Here is a 13,718-nt window from a genome sequence, read left to right as displayed (position 1 = left end):
TTATCCCTTACTAGGGTTGTTAGATTCCGGAGTATGCCGTACATTGGTTCTCCAGGACTACAGATTTTTAGGCAACTTGGTTTGGCTATTATCCCTAAGGAAACACATGTCACCGTCGCTAATGGACAATCATGTTCAGTCATCGGAACAATCACTACCCCAATGAATGTAATGGGAAAAATTAAACTCATAGATGTACATGTCGTTCCTGAACTAGATCATACCCTAATTCTAGGAATCGATTTTTGGCGCGCAATGGATATCATAGCCGACCTCAGGAAAGACGTCTGGCATTTCACGAATTCCAACGATATCGCTACCATCTCTTCGCTTCATAATGATGATGTGTTACTGGCAGAACAACGTGCCCAATTAAATCGACTCCTAACGGAGAAATTGAATCGAGTACCTGCTGGTTTAGGCCTATGTCGAGTTGCAGAGCATGTAATCGAACTCAACCCTGGCGCTCAACCCATCAAGCAACGATAATACCCTGTCTCATCTACTTTGGGATTTACCACTGATTCGTGTTGTCGTTTTCTTTTACGCAGTGGGGTGTGTAAGGCTGATGATTTACTCTTAGTAGGATCAGGAGTTGTTGTCGGTTCCAGTGGCGGAGTCTCCAACCTTGTATCGCTAGTGGCAGGTTCTTCAGTATCGTCATTATCTGGTCTAGTATTATCTTCCTAGAATGTAAACAATTACGGTAAAATGCATATTTCGGCAACCCCTAAACATTTTTGCTGTATGTGTATACAAACAACTATACGCGAAAAATTATATTTGATTAATTTTCAGATTCCCACAACTCCTGAAGAATGGTTAGGCATTTCTCATCAGTTCAAGATAAAATGGCAGTTTCCTCACTGTTTGGATTGTATGGATGGGAAGCACGTTGTAATTCAGGCTCCATTTAACAGTGGTAGCGATTACTACAATTACAAATCCAATTTTAGTATTGTGTTATTTGCACTCGTGGATGCCGACTACCAGGTGTCTTTAAGAATACCACACTATACAAGAAATTAGAAAATGACACTTTGGGATTGCCTGAAGATTCTCCTCTGCCTAACTGTAATGAACCAATGCCATACGTCTTTTTAGGCGACGAAGCGTTCCCATTAGCAAATCATATCATAAAACCATTTTCTGGATAACATGTGAAAGGGGCAATTGAAAGAACCTTCAATTTTCGCCTTAGTCGCGCCGGAAGGGTAGTAGAAAATGTTTTTGGGATATTCAGTCCAATTCTGTAACTAACAAGTTTGCAATATTGCTAACTATAGCAAGATTGCTCACACAAAATTCTAGCAATATTATGAGCAATAATCAGTCCAATTCTGTAACTTAAAATAACTTTAGCAACTTGCTAATAGTGAAGGCAATTGCTAGATAAGCAATATTTGTTAAAAGTGGTATTCTGTACTGACAAACCTAGCAATGTTGCCTAACATTTTAACAATTCAATTGCTTGACCCTAGCAATAGGTAAAGTGCTGTTGTTAAGTCTTAGCAAGTTCAAATATGGCAGGTGGATGGCATTTTTAGCGCATTTTCCAAAGAAGTTGGGTGCGCTATTGCAGCCACTTTCTCTGTCCGTCTGTCCGAGGCCTTAATTACTCCTACAGTTCAAGATATTTAGTTCGTTCTTTTTGCATTGGGTAGCGTATAACTCTGGCATCTGAGGCAAGCAAAATCTTGACGATTAAACGGCGCAATGTCAACCTCCCTTTTTATAGAGAAATTTTTTTGAAATTTTAAACATAGCTGTCTCTAATAAAGATAAGCATATCGCATATTGTAAACATCAGACGTGCGCATGCCAACTGCGCAACTGCCAAATTTCTTATGTCTTATTTATAGAGAAATTTTAATAACAGAGGCTTCTAGGAAAGATAATCGCATTGGGCATTGGAAAATGCGCTAGTTATCGCCTTAGGGCGAAAGCTTTTTTACTTGTTTTCTAAATTGTCCACAATTATGGAATGTTGCTCCTATGTTGTTCTAGCTGGTATCTGTATTTTCCATGGCGAGCAAATACAAATTACAAGTCGCACGTCAGTTGTGAATTTAGGTGGTAAGAGTTCAGTAGGCCTAATGCGTCTAATTTTAGGCCCAGTGACAACACTCTGTCACTAAGTTCTGACTAGTTCGTAGCAATTTGACGAAGTGATAGGAATATTAGCAATATTGCTCAAGTTGGTAGTTAGAGAATGACAAATTTGTTATTATTGCTCATAATATTGCTAGAATTTTGTGTCAGCAATCTTGCTATAGTTAGCAATATTGCAAACTTGTTAGTTACAGAATTGGACTGAATAACAAATTTGTCATTCTCTAACTACCAACTTGAGCAATATTGCTAATATTCCTACACTTCGTCAAATTGCTACGAACTAGTCAGAACTTAGTGACAGAGTGTTGTCACTGGGCCTAAAATTAGACGCATTAGGCCTACTGAACTCTTACCACCTAAATTCACAACTGTATAAACTTTTTAATTGTAAGGTTAGGTTATTTTTTATTTAAGTTTAACCGATTAGGCGCGTTGTGCTTTAAAAGTGACGTGCGACTTGTAATTTGTATTTATTTGCTCGCCATGGAAAATACAGATACCACACAGCGTGGCGCTAGAACAACATAGGAGCAACGTTCCATAATTGTGGACAATTTAGAAAACAAGTAAAAAAGTTTTTGCCCTAAGGCGATTAACTAGCGCATGCGATTATCTTTCCTAGAAGCATCTGTTATTAAAATTTCTCTATAAATAAGAAATTTGGCAGTTGCGCATGCGCACGTCTGATGTTTACAATATGCGATATGCTTATCTTTATTAGAGACAGCTATGTTTAAAATTTCTCTATAAAAAGGGAAGTTGACATTGCGCCGTTTAATCGTCAAGATTTTGCTTGCCTCAGATGCAAGAGTTATACGCTACCCAATGCAAAGAGAACGAACTAAATATCTTGAACTGTAGGAGTAGTTAAGGCCTCGGACAGACGGACAGAGAAAGTGGCTGCAATAGCGCACCCAACTTCTTTGGAAAATGCGCTAAAGCTCCAAACAAACGATATTAAAAACTATATGAATTATGGGAAGAATTGAATCTTCAACAGCGTTTAAAAATTCGTATTTAAACCATCCACCTGCCATATTTGAACTTGCTAAGACTTAACAACAGCACTTTACCTATTGCTAGGGTCAAGCAATTGAATTGTTAAAATGTTAGGCAACATTGTTAGGTTTGTCAGTACAGAATACCACTTTTAACAAATATTGCTTACCTAGCAATTACCATCACTATTAGCAAGTTGCTAAGGTTATTTTAAGTTACAGAATTGGACTGATTATGTAGTTTGTGTTTAACGACGTGAATATTACCTTTTCCAGTCCCTACCGATTTATTCCCTTTTGCCTTTTATCTTCTGAAGCTCGCAAGCATACTATCCATTTCTTTCTTGGCCTCTCCAGCAGCGCATCCCAATGGGCGCGTTCACCGAAATAAAGCGCGGCAGCCATATTCTACAGCGACGCAGTGAAGCGCTGTAGCATCTATAGTTGTTGGCTTGACAGTGTTTAGTACCTAACCTAGAAAGTTTGTGTTAATCATTTATGTACTAACATAGCTGTTAAGTTGTAAATTTTATGTCATGGACATCGAAGAAATATTACTGTTTGATGATGATGTAGAGGAGGCAATAATTAATAATAATTTATTTATTAACAATATGATTGCAAATGATATCGGCGCTCTACCACCCTTGGCAATAGAGAATGTGAGAAGACGTTCTATTCGAAATGAAAATTACTTTGAAGTAACCATCCCTTCATATAGTTTTGGACGAATTTAAGGATCATTTTAGGATGAGCAGAAATACAATGGAGATAAATGATTGTAATTTTTTTGATACATTAATATTTTATATATTTATAGGTTATTCTACAAATTGTAGCAAATAGTATCGTGATATCAAGAATGCCGACTGTAGATGTCGAAAAGAAAGTGTTGTTAACAATATGGTTATTGGCCAAACTAGAAACCTTTCTAGCCTGCGGCGATCGCTTTGGTGTATCAAGATCAAGTGCACATTATATATTCAAACAAATTGTTGTGATACTCAGTAGTTTGGTTGATGAGTATATTATATGGCCTAATCAACGTCAATGTGAAGAAACTGCACGGGTAACAATGTACCACACATTTTATTACAATAGAATCGCGCTAATCCGAACCGAGTTAATCGCAATTTGCATTAATCCGAACGAATTCGGGATAATCTGAACAAAAGTGTGAACGCTGCATAATTCTCCCACCAAAACGTTTGCACGTGCTGACCGTTTCGATATTTATGATTTACATTAATTGTTTATTTCGTTTTACTGTTTTTATGTTACTTCAAACCTCCGGTCACAATTAGTTCGGATTAGCAAGGTTGTACCTACTGTATTACCATTAAAAAATCTGTAGATATTTAAAGATAAAAATTTGTAGATATTTGAAGAGAGATCGGGGATCCCAAATGTAATAGGTGCCATTGATGGAACCCACATATTTATTAAACAGCCAGTAGGAAATTCCATAGATTATTACAACAGGTACCAATGTCATTCGGTTGTTCTTCAGGTAGTCTGCAATGCGAACAAAAAATTATAACTATTAGCAGTGGGCATCCACTGCGAACGCACGATGCTCGCATTTTCAGACTAAGAGCACTACATCAAGCAATTACAGATGAGAATAACCCTTTAATCAATGCACACACTGAAAAAAAAAGTTGACCAAAATACTATAATTGTATAACCCCCTGCAACAAAATATGGTACAAATAGGGACAAAGACAAATTGTAGTAAAATTATAATAATACTTAATAAAACTTAAACTTAAAGGGTGTATCTAACAACTATTAATAATTGATTGCCACATTTCGACAATAATACAGGCATATTATACTCATGTAAATTGTTGTATTCCACACATTCTTCAGTTTCATTAGGTGGCTGTAATATTTCAAAAGCTTGGAAGTGTCTACTAAAATGCGTAGTAATGAAAATTGTACATATGAAATAAACAAATGAATCGTTTTTTAGAACAATATGCTTTATTTTCCCAAACTTGGGCAAATCTTCGCTATTCATTACTAAAACCATTCCTGGTTTATACTTAGTACCTTTGATATCAACCCAATGAAGTATACACAAATCAGCTGCATTTTCACTTGCAAAATATTTACTGTACAAATCGGGGGTTATGTCATATACTTTACCAAATATAATGTTTTCAACAACCTCAAATTGACTGAAAATTTGATGGCATAACTTCAACTGACATTTTGTAGTTAGGGTTTGGAGTATGTTTTTAAAATTACCCGAAACATTTTTTTTTTTTTATTGATCTGCAAATTTACAATCTACTTATGAAACAAGTAATTAGTAAATGTTTTATGGTTTTTTTTACAGGTCATGTAGGGTGCCGTGGCCATTGCCACTTTCCCCATATGTAATATTCTACTACGAATTGTTATTATAGTAAGTCATGTGGCCATAGTCGCTTCAGTCTTCTATTGACACCTGGTTGGTTGATCAGCTGACCTATTAGTTCGTTTCCATGTCCTGCCAAGTTTCGATGGTAAGTTCTTGCGAGTCTCTGAATCTCGTTGGCCACGTATGGAATACCTAGATCTGCATGGAGAGTTGCATTTGTTACGTACCACGGAGCATTCGTTATTGTTCGGAGCATTTTCGATTGACATCTCTGTAGAATTTGGGCGTGAGGGGCCTTTGCACATCCCCATAATTGGATCCCATACTCTCATGGGTTCTAATATGATTTTGTACAATAGTATTTTGTTCGATAGGGAAAGTTGGGATCGTCTACCAATTAGCCAGTTCATTTGTTTAGCCTTAATGTCAATCTGTTTTCTTTTGGCCTTAATGTGTGCATTCCAGTTTAACTTATGATCTAGATGTAGGCCTAAGTACTTAGTTTCTGTTTTTTGAGGTATTGTAGCATCATTAATTCTGACCTGTGTACATATGACTCTTCTGTTGGTAAACGTGACATGCACTGACTTATCGGTATTTACTGTGATACACCATTTGTTGAACCATTTTTGCAGGACGTCGAGGTGACTTTGTAGGTGTGCCGCTGCTGTTTCCGGTTTTTCGTTGGTTGCTAGAATAGCTGTATCGTCAGCGAAAGTGGCTACTACAGTGTGATCCATGTTCGGCATGTCAGAGGTGTAGAGTAGATATAGTAAGGGCCCCAGTACACTGCCCTGTGGCACACCGGAAGTGATTTTGTGATATTCGGATACCGTGTTGTTGATCTTAACTTGAAAGAATCTCTCAGCTAGATAAGATTTAAGTACAAGGTACAACTGACTTGGGAAGTGCAGCTTGAGTTTAAATAACAGGCCCTTGTGCCACACTTTATCAAAAGCTTGCTTTATATCTAGGAATGAGGCGGTGCATATGCGCTTTGTCTCCAAGCTTCTCATAATATGGGTAACAATTCTGTGGCATTGATGGATAGTTGAGTGGTAGTGTCGAAATCCGAATTGATGGGATGGGAGTAAGCTATCCAGATCAACTGTTTCATGAATTCTTTTAAGCAGCAACCTCTCAAATATCTTAGACATTAAAGGCAGGAGACTGATTGGTCTGTAAAAGGAGGATTGTGTAGGTGGTTTGCCGGGTTTAACTATCATGATAATCTGGGCGAACTTCCATTGGACAGGGAAGTAGCAAAGTCTTAGGATGCTATTGTATATGGTGGTAAGGAGCACAAGAGCTTTTCGTGGAAGATTTTTAGGATTTCTCCTACTATTAGATCGAATCCAGGAGCTTTGTGACAATTGGTGAGCTGGATTTGTTGTCGTACTTCAGCTGGTGAGAATGGTTTGGCTGGTAGTGAAAGTTGGCATGGTACGTCAAGAAATGATTCAATTTCGTGGTCTGTATGTATTCCTTGAGGTTGTGGTGTAGAGAAAACGTTAGTGAGGTAATCGGCGAATGTATCTGCTTTTTCTTTCTCTGCTCTAGCCCAGGTTCCATCATGCTTTCTAATTGGCGGTGTCATTAAAGTTGATCTTTTGAATTTTTTTGTTACCTTCCATATTGTGTGGTCATCTGGCGAGAGTTTCGTGATAAACTGTTTAAAATTTTCATTTCGAGCTTCTAGTAATGCGATATGCAACTGGTGAGTTAACCTATTAAGAATTAAAAATTCAATACATACATAAACAGCTCTGTATGTAGCAAAACTAGAAAAACTATGGACATGCAAAGCAAAAATGCTTTCATAGTGTTTTCAATTGGTCTAAGCGAATATTCTTCATTTTATCTTTAAAACTAAACTATAATATTCAGTGGAAACCTTTAGAAATAAAATCGTCTCAAATCCAATTATCTAAATACGTAATAAATCACTGAATCTCAGTTGCATCATCGAAGGTCACCTTTCACCACAAATTTTCCAAACTGCAGCAAAACTAGGTATATTTTATAAATAATGTGTAATTACTCGTACTATATAAACTGTAATTATTATCTTAATTTTAATTTAAATCTAAGGTACTACAAAGACGAGTATTGTAGGTAGGTACCGGCTTTCGATGATATTTCTTAGCACTAAATTTCAGTCTGTGTTTTTATCACCATAATGGTCACTTTGCTAAGGTTTGCCAAACTTTCTTCTGCATTTTCCATTAACCACATCCTGGTTTGGGGCACAGTTAGAGCCAACGGAAATTATTCTTTTTTCAATAATCTCAGGATCTTCAGTTGCTAATGGTAAAAATACATTCACTACTTATTCAAATAATTATAGGTTATACGTACTTGAAGCTATCGCATTCATAAGTTGATCTGGAAAAAACATTCCGCCACCATCATCGTCATCGTCGTACGACGCTAGTCTTCTGATCGTTGACCCATAGCAAAACGCGAGCCACAAGCAAATTAAAAACAATACCTCTTTGCGCACCATTTTGAACGTTACATGCGATGCGATCGGTGACCAACGACGTATTGATAACACCAGCTTGGGTCATTCTTTTTTATAGAAGTGTCAGATAATTCAACTACGTGCAAGGCTTTTCTCAGATGTAAATACTAATTAATTACTAATGTTTTTGCTTTACTTTGCAGATATGATCGCAGTATTGGAATTGCATTCTGTTTAGTTAGGATGACCTTAATTCTAAATTTGACCCGATTTCAACGTATGCTTTCTATATTTCACGGAACGTGTTTATTGAACCAGTTTGATTAATTTACTTAGAAGAACACTGTGAATTGCGCCATTCCATAGAACATTTCGTTGGAGTATTTACTTAGAAAGCCTTTTTGACGTAGAAACAAACAGTAAATGGGAACAAATGTATTCTTGTTTTTGCCATAATAACGCCAATCTAATTGAATTTGGAACAAAATAGAAAAGAGATTGTGGTACACAAATATACTCGTACGTTGGTTCTTTTGATTTTATGACACGTAGTACCAGGGCCTTAGTGTTCCTCTTGGCCCGTTTCAGTACTAAGAAAGTACGTCATATTTTTACAGGGGATCAAGGGTTCAAGGCACATGAGTATAATATCCTTCGCCAAAATCAAGAGTTAATAACGGGCGATCAAAAATGAGTTGCTGTCGAGTCGCCGTTGGAAGTTCAAGTTAAATACGATTTCCCATGTAAACAAAAATTCCAAAGGTAACTCGACAGCAACTCATTTTTGATCGCATAGTAGTAACTGCAAAAGTAATTATGGCGGACTCTTCCAATTTAAACTTTTACAAGGAAAATGTCCGGGTCTGGGCAAAACCCGGACCCCGACCCAGACCCCGACTGGGTGGGTAAAACCCGGACCCGGGATTGATGGATTATCTGTTTTATATTTTCGTGCATCGTAACATAGAAGCCAGAATGACAAACCTGGTGAACCTCCAAGCGTTACTTTTTTCGGTTGGATTTAACCCTTTCTGTACGTCAAATGCGTTCTCACCATATTTTCAAAATGAAAGAAAAAGTAGAATCGAATTAGTTACATTAATAAGGGAAATTAATTTCTTTTGTCTTGTTCCTTGTTTTATTATTAAGTTTTATTTTAGGCGAACGCTATAGCTGTTAGAAAGCATGTCATTGGGGCCAAGTATTCCAATTCATCACTAAAAATTCCTCAAAAAATCGTGTACCAATAAAAAAGTTACCAAAAATAATGCCAGAATGAAACTCATTCTAGCATCAAAACCATTCCCTGAAGAACGACCTTCTATATGCGAAACATACAAATCTAATTGTATGAGGTTATTTTTGTATTTGTACCGATTTCCCGATCCACAAGAAGAGTCACCTACCCCTCAGTTAGAGGCAGCTGAAGGCGACATAATTTACGGTAAAGCGAATAGTTACATGTAAAACTAAGTACATTACCTTTTGTTACAGCAAAAATTGAATTTGAAAATTAACACAAGATACCACTGTACTTTCTGAAGGCAGATGCTACATTTGCAATGAAACTGTAAAATGCACCATAAGCAAATCTAATTCAAGAAAATGTTCCATTCATACAAAAGACTGGCATTATTAAAAATTCGTCAATTAGATTTTTCGATTTTAATAGCCCTTATGGACATTTCATGCCTTAACGAGAATACAAACATGAAATAATTTTTAATTTCTGATCGAATGACACCAATACCAAGCCTGTAAGTGGTGTAGTTCCGGAGCCTTTGTGATTCAGACAGACAGACAGACAGACAGACATGAAAACGAAAAAGTGCACTTTTTTTTTTAAAGTGAGATATTTACACAAAATAGCTATACGGAGAGGTATACAGTCAAGGGACCTATAATAATAAACTCTGTATAGATTTCAACCAGTAGGTGTCTATGCTTTAATTTTCCTGCTTTGTCCAAATTGGTATTTTGTAAGCACACTTAAAAGGTATATACAGAGACCGTAATAACAAGTCTCTGAGTATATAGCGTCCCCAAAAATTACCAGTGGGTTAAGGTTAAAAATTTTTCAAGAATACCTATATACTAACTACCTACGAGCAAATTCAAGCAGAGAATAAATTACTAGTTAACCTGCAGGTAAGGTATTTTCTTTTTTGTCATGTGGCCCATGCTGCGCTACCAACTTAACTCACTGCCGACTTAAGATTAATATTCAAGGGTACGCCTGTAAATGTTGTAACAGTAACTCTAAATGTGAATTTGAGAGAGAGAGAGGTACAGTTTTTTTAGGTTTCAAGGATTACGGCAGGTTACATAATATATACATAGGATTACAAGGGATTTTCCAATAAATCATGTGACTAGTGGAATTTCAAGAGTAAATCTGTAAGCATTTGGTGTGATTGAAGATTGCGCTTTCTAAATCTTTTAATTTCTGTAGATAATTGTAGTCATAATTGGTTTCGGATGTCTGAAGACGAGATCTTGCTGTGAACTAGACCTAAGTGGGTAACTTAATAATTGGCCTTACCTACTCTAAACCACTGAAGAAGCAGGAGATCATTTCATTATCGTAGAAAATGCATCGTCGTTGTCGTATATGTTGGTCACAAGTGGGATTTGATTTAGATTTATTACCCTAACAAGCAACAAGTAAAGATGACGATGTTCATGGATAAGAAGCCATTTTGTGGTTAGTAGTTAATGAGAAAGGATAGTAGGAATCCTCAAGGGGAGATTTTTTGGGCTTCATTCGATCTTGGACAACAAGATAGTTCGTACGCGGCTAAAAATATTAGCTTTATTTCAAGCACTAAACACGAGTTGTTTCGGGTTTTTGTAAATAATTTTGTAAAGGTGTGAGCGTTAATCTATGCTGCCAAAATAATGAATATTATTTTCTAGTGCGTTGCATGGTTGTAGTTAATTTATAATTCCTTCAAACCCCTTGATGTTATGCAACTTAAATAGCAATAAAAAAATCGTTTTTTGCATCACAATGTACGGTGTAAAAATGTCAGGCACGAAGTACCGGCCGTAAGCTGCAGGGCGGATATACGAGGGATTAGTAAGGTTTAAATTCAGGCCCTTGATATGCATCATGTCCAGCCATGAGCTTCTGGATAATTCAGGGTTCAGGAAATCTGGTTAAGTTCTGGGTGTTTTGATTTGTGGAATTTTGAGCTAAGCAAGGTGAGGTAACAGTCTCCTACAATGAGCCGGGCGCCTTCTTTTATGTGGTTAGACTGGTTACGTTTAACGTGAAGTGAGAGTAGCGGAAAAGTGATGTAGGTAACGGCATCTCACAGTAAGCCGGCAAATAATTTTACCATTTTCTACTACAAAATGATAACATTAAACTATGCACTATATCTGTTGTTTCTTCTCTTGTGTCTTAGCAATACAAGAAGTGGAACCCTCTAATTAACCTTTCTTTTTTATTTTTTTTTATTTATATTTTTTTTTAGTACGAGGGTATGTGCGTGATAATCGAATTTGCTTTGAATATTTACTGCTTGCATTCTCATCTGCACCTTTCGTGTTGAATGGTGGCCGATGATGGATGCAATTTATCATCTTACGAGTTGTTTGCCTAAATTAAGCGTAGATGTGTTTGATATGCACTAAATTGATTTATCTTGTTTTACATTGTAACGTATATCACGTTTTTGTTAATTTGTTTAACTGCATTTAATTCGATATCTGATTTTTATTGTATTGTTCTCGTAGTTAATCTATTTTTTATATTTGTGTGTGTTACCCTAGGTTTTTTTTCTCCTGCGGTGTTTATTTCTGGATTTTCGTACGAAATATATTTCATTTTTCTTTTCTTACGCCTAAAACTCCATAGTAAAGGGCGATCAAACATGAGTAGTATGAGTTTGGAATTTTTTTTACATGGGAAATCGTACTTAACTCGAACTTCCAAAGGTAACTCGACAGTCCCTCATTTTTGATCGCCCGATAGATGAATCGAAATAGGCGGTTTAGTAGCAAAAATTGTGACCAAACTCGACATCAGAATTGTTCTCACTCCCAAGTAGACGTGCACCATCTTGGAGTAGGAATTTTGGAAAAACATTTACCAGATCAGAAAGCATTGCTTCCAAAACTAAGCCTTTACGACCCTCGGATTATTTTAAGGAGATGACCGTTGCGTTTAGACTTTGAACGAAATTCGTAACATTGTACCCATATACGAAAACATAAACATTTCCAATGTTAGTAGTTATGATGGTATGAGAACTCCAATAAAGCACGGAACTAACCATGGATAACCTCAACGGGCAGTACACAATATGATCGTAATAGATACTTTGATTCTTATATTTAGACGTGTAGTGTCCTGTCCAGCTAAAATATCCATAGCCACTTAAAATTAAATGCTACTACTTGTTGTTTTGATCTACGACCATTTTTATTGTCTCATCTAAAACAGAGAAACACACAAATAAGCCTGATCGGTTTTATTTTCATACATCATTTCTTCTCGTTTTTCAGTTTTCATCGACTATTGAAACTGTCTGAACCTTTTTCTGCACCTTCCGTCCGCAAATGTTTCCCCAATACCACAATTCCGGCCAAATTTTATAATATTCCTACTCGGAAAGTCGGTTGTCGTTTCTATGATCCTAGGCGCTATAACCTTCATTAATACAGTCTTTAAACATTTAACATTCACTTACCAGCATCCGGATCCATAAATACAATGTCGTCGTCATCTGGTGACCTAGCCCTTCGGTTTATTGCCACGGCCGTGATGAGCGTAAAACAAGTAAGAAGATAGAGCAGCGCGTGATTCATATTGAATATACAATCATACTGTGACCTATTAGTGTTTGCCAGATTAATTATTTAGTTACCAATACGCCGTTTGGTGACGTTTCAACGCTGATGAAAGTATATAAACATATGCATCAAAACAATGATATTGGGAAACTAACCTTTAAAGGTCGGAAAGAATCACCTTGCAATTAAAATAAATTGATTGTTTTAATGATTTCATATTGCTAATACCTAGTCGAGCAAAATACGGTGATAAACCATTGTAGCTTATAAAATCAACAAACAATTTTAAGCTCCTATGGTGCTACGATCTTAACGTTTTAGTAGATTATATTTTCGTGATAATCAAAGTCCATTGCTGTTATGGATTTCGTTTTATTTTAAAACATAATTAATCTCTTTTTAAATGAAAACATACTCAGTATGCTTTCGCGACCCATTTGAGGTCGAATGCGCTTTTCAAAATCTCCCAAACTTTCTCCTACATCGTCCATCGATGAAAGTTTCGCCAATACCACAATTTGAGCCAACTTGCACAAGAAACTTGTTGAACAAGGGGGGAGTTGTTGGTTCTATGGGACTTTCAGCTTAAAATTTCATTAATAGTGCATTTCGAAATTCGATCAATCAGTACTTACTTATCACAGAATCCGGAAACACGATGGTATCATCTGCAGACCTCGTTCTTCGCTTAATATCGACGGCTTCTATACATGTCAAACATGTAAGAGGAAAAATCAGAGCAAAGCAATATAAATTATAATTCATTTTTAAACCGTATAGTATGACACTGCGAACTGTACTACCGATAAAACGACTTATATTGTAGAAGTTTGATTATTTTATGTGACCTTGCATGATTCTGGGAAACTGTCTATTTTGTTATGGAAATTCTTCAAAACTAAACTTATTTGACCTCAGGAAAACTCGCTCTTGGAGTTACTGCAACGGGTTTGCATAATAAGGTATTCCTTAA

The 13,718-nt window shown here is 36.5% G+C and overlaps 3 long non-coding RNA genes across 5 annotated transcripts; 1 reads left to right on the top strand and 2 right to left on the bottom strand.

Moving 5' to 3' along the window:
• Positions 1 to 7,480: 7,480 nt before the first annotated feature.
• On the bottom strand, positions 7,481 to 8,033 carry LOC116168768. The gene is made up of 2 exons (XR_004144830.1): positions 7,840 to 8,033; positions 7,481 to 7,785 (listed from the first exon to the last, which is right to left on the bottom strand). It is a non-coding gene; the product is annotated as an uncharacterized LOC116168768 (long non-coding RNA).
• Positions 8,034 to 8,270: 237 nt separating this feature from the next.
• Positions 8,271 to 11,318, top strand: LOC116168770. Its single transcript, XR_004144834.1, has 5 exons — positions 8,271 to 8,464; positions 9,106 to 9,389; positions 9,440 to 10,342; positions 10,398 to 10,813; positions 10,862 to 11,318. It is a non-coding gene; the product is annotated as an uncharacterized LOC116168770 (long non-coding RNA).
• A 944-nt stretch (positions 11,319 to 12,262) lies between these two features.
• LOC116168769 lies at positions 12,263 to 13,527 on the bottom strand. Of its 3 annotated transcripts, none has more exons than XR_004144833.1 (4): positions 13,381 to 13,527; positions 12,643 to 13,329; positions 12,436 to 12,595; positions 12,263 to 12,386 (listed from the first exon to the last, which is right to left on the bottom strand). It is a non-coding gene; the product is annotated as an uncharacterized LOC116168769 (long non-coding RNA). The 3 variants fall into 3 exon arrangements; XR_004144832.1 differs by lacking the exon at positions 12,263 to 12,386 and having other exon boundaries at positions 12,409 to 12,595; positions 12,643 to 12,847; positions 12,901 to 13,329; XR_004144831.1 differs by lacking the exon at positions 12,263 to 12,386 and having other exon boundaries at positions 12,409 to 12,595.
• Between the last annotated feature and the right edge of the window lie 191 nt (positions 13,528 to 13,718).

Source organism: Photinus pyralis, unplaced genomic scaffold (genome assembly GCF_008802855.1).
Source record: "Photinus pyralis isolate 1611_PpyrPB1 unplaced genomic scaffold, Ppyr1.3 Ppyr1.4_LG4, whole genome shotgun sequence".
NCBI classification, from domain to species: domain Eukaryota; kingdom Metazoa; phylum Arthropoda; class Insecta; order Coleoptera; family Lampyridae; genus Photinus; species Photinus pyralis.
Note: the sequence above shows the minus strand (reverse complement) of the source record. Positions and strands in the feature narration are given on the sequence as shown.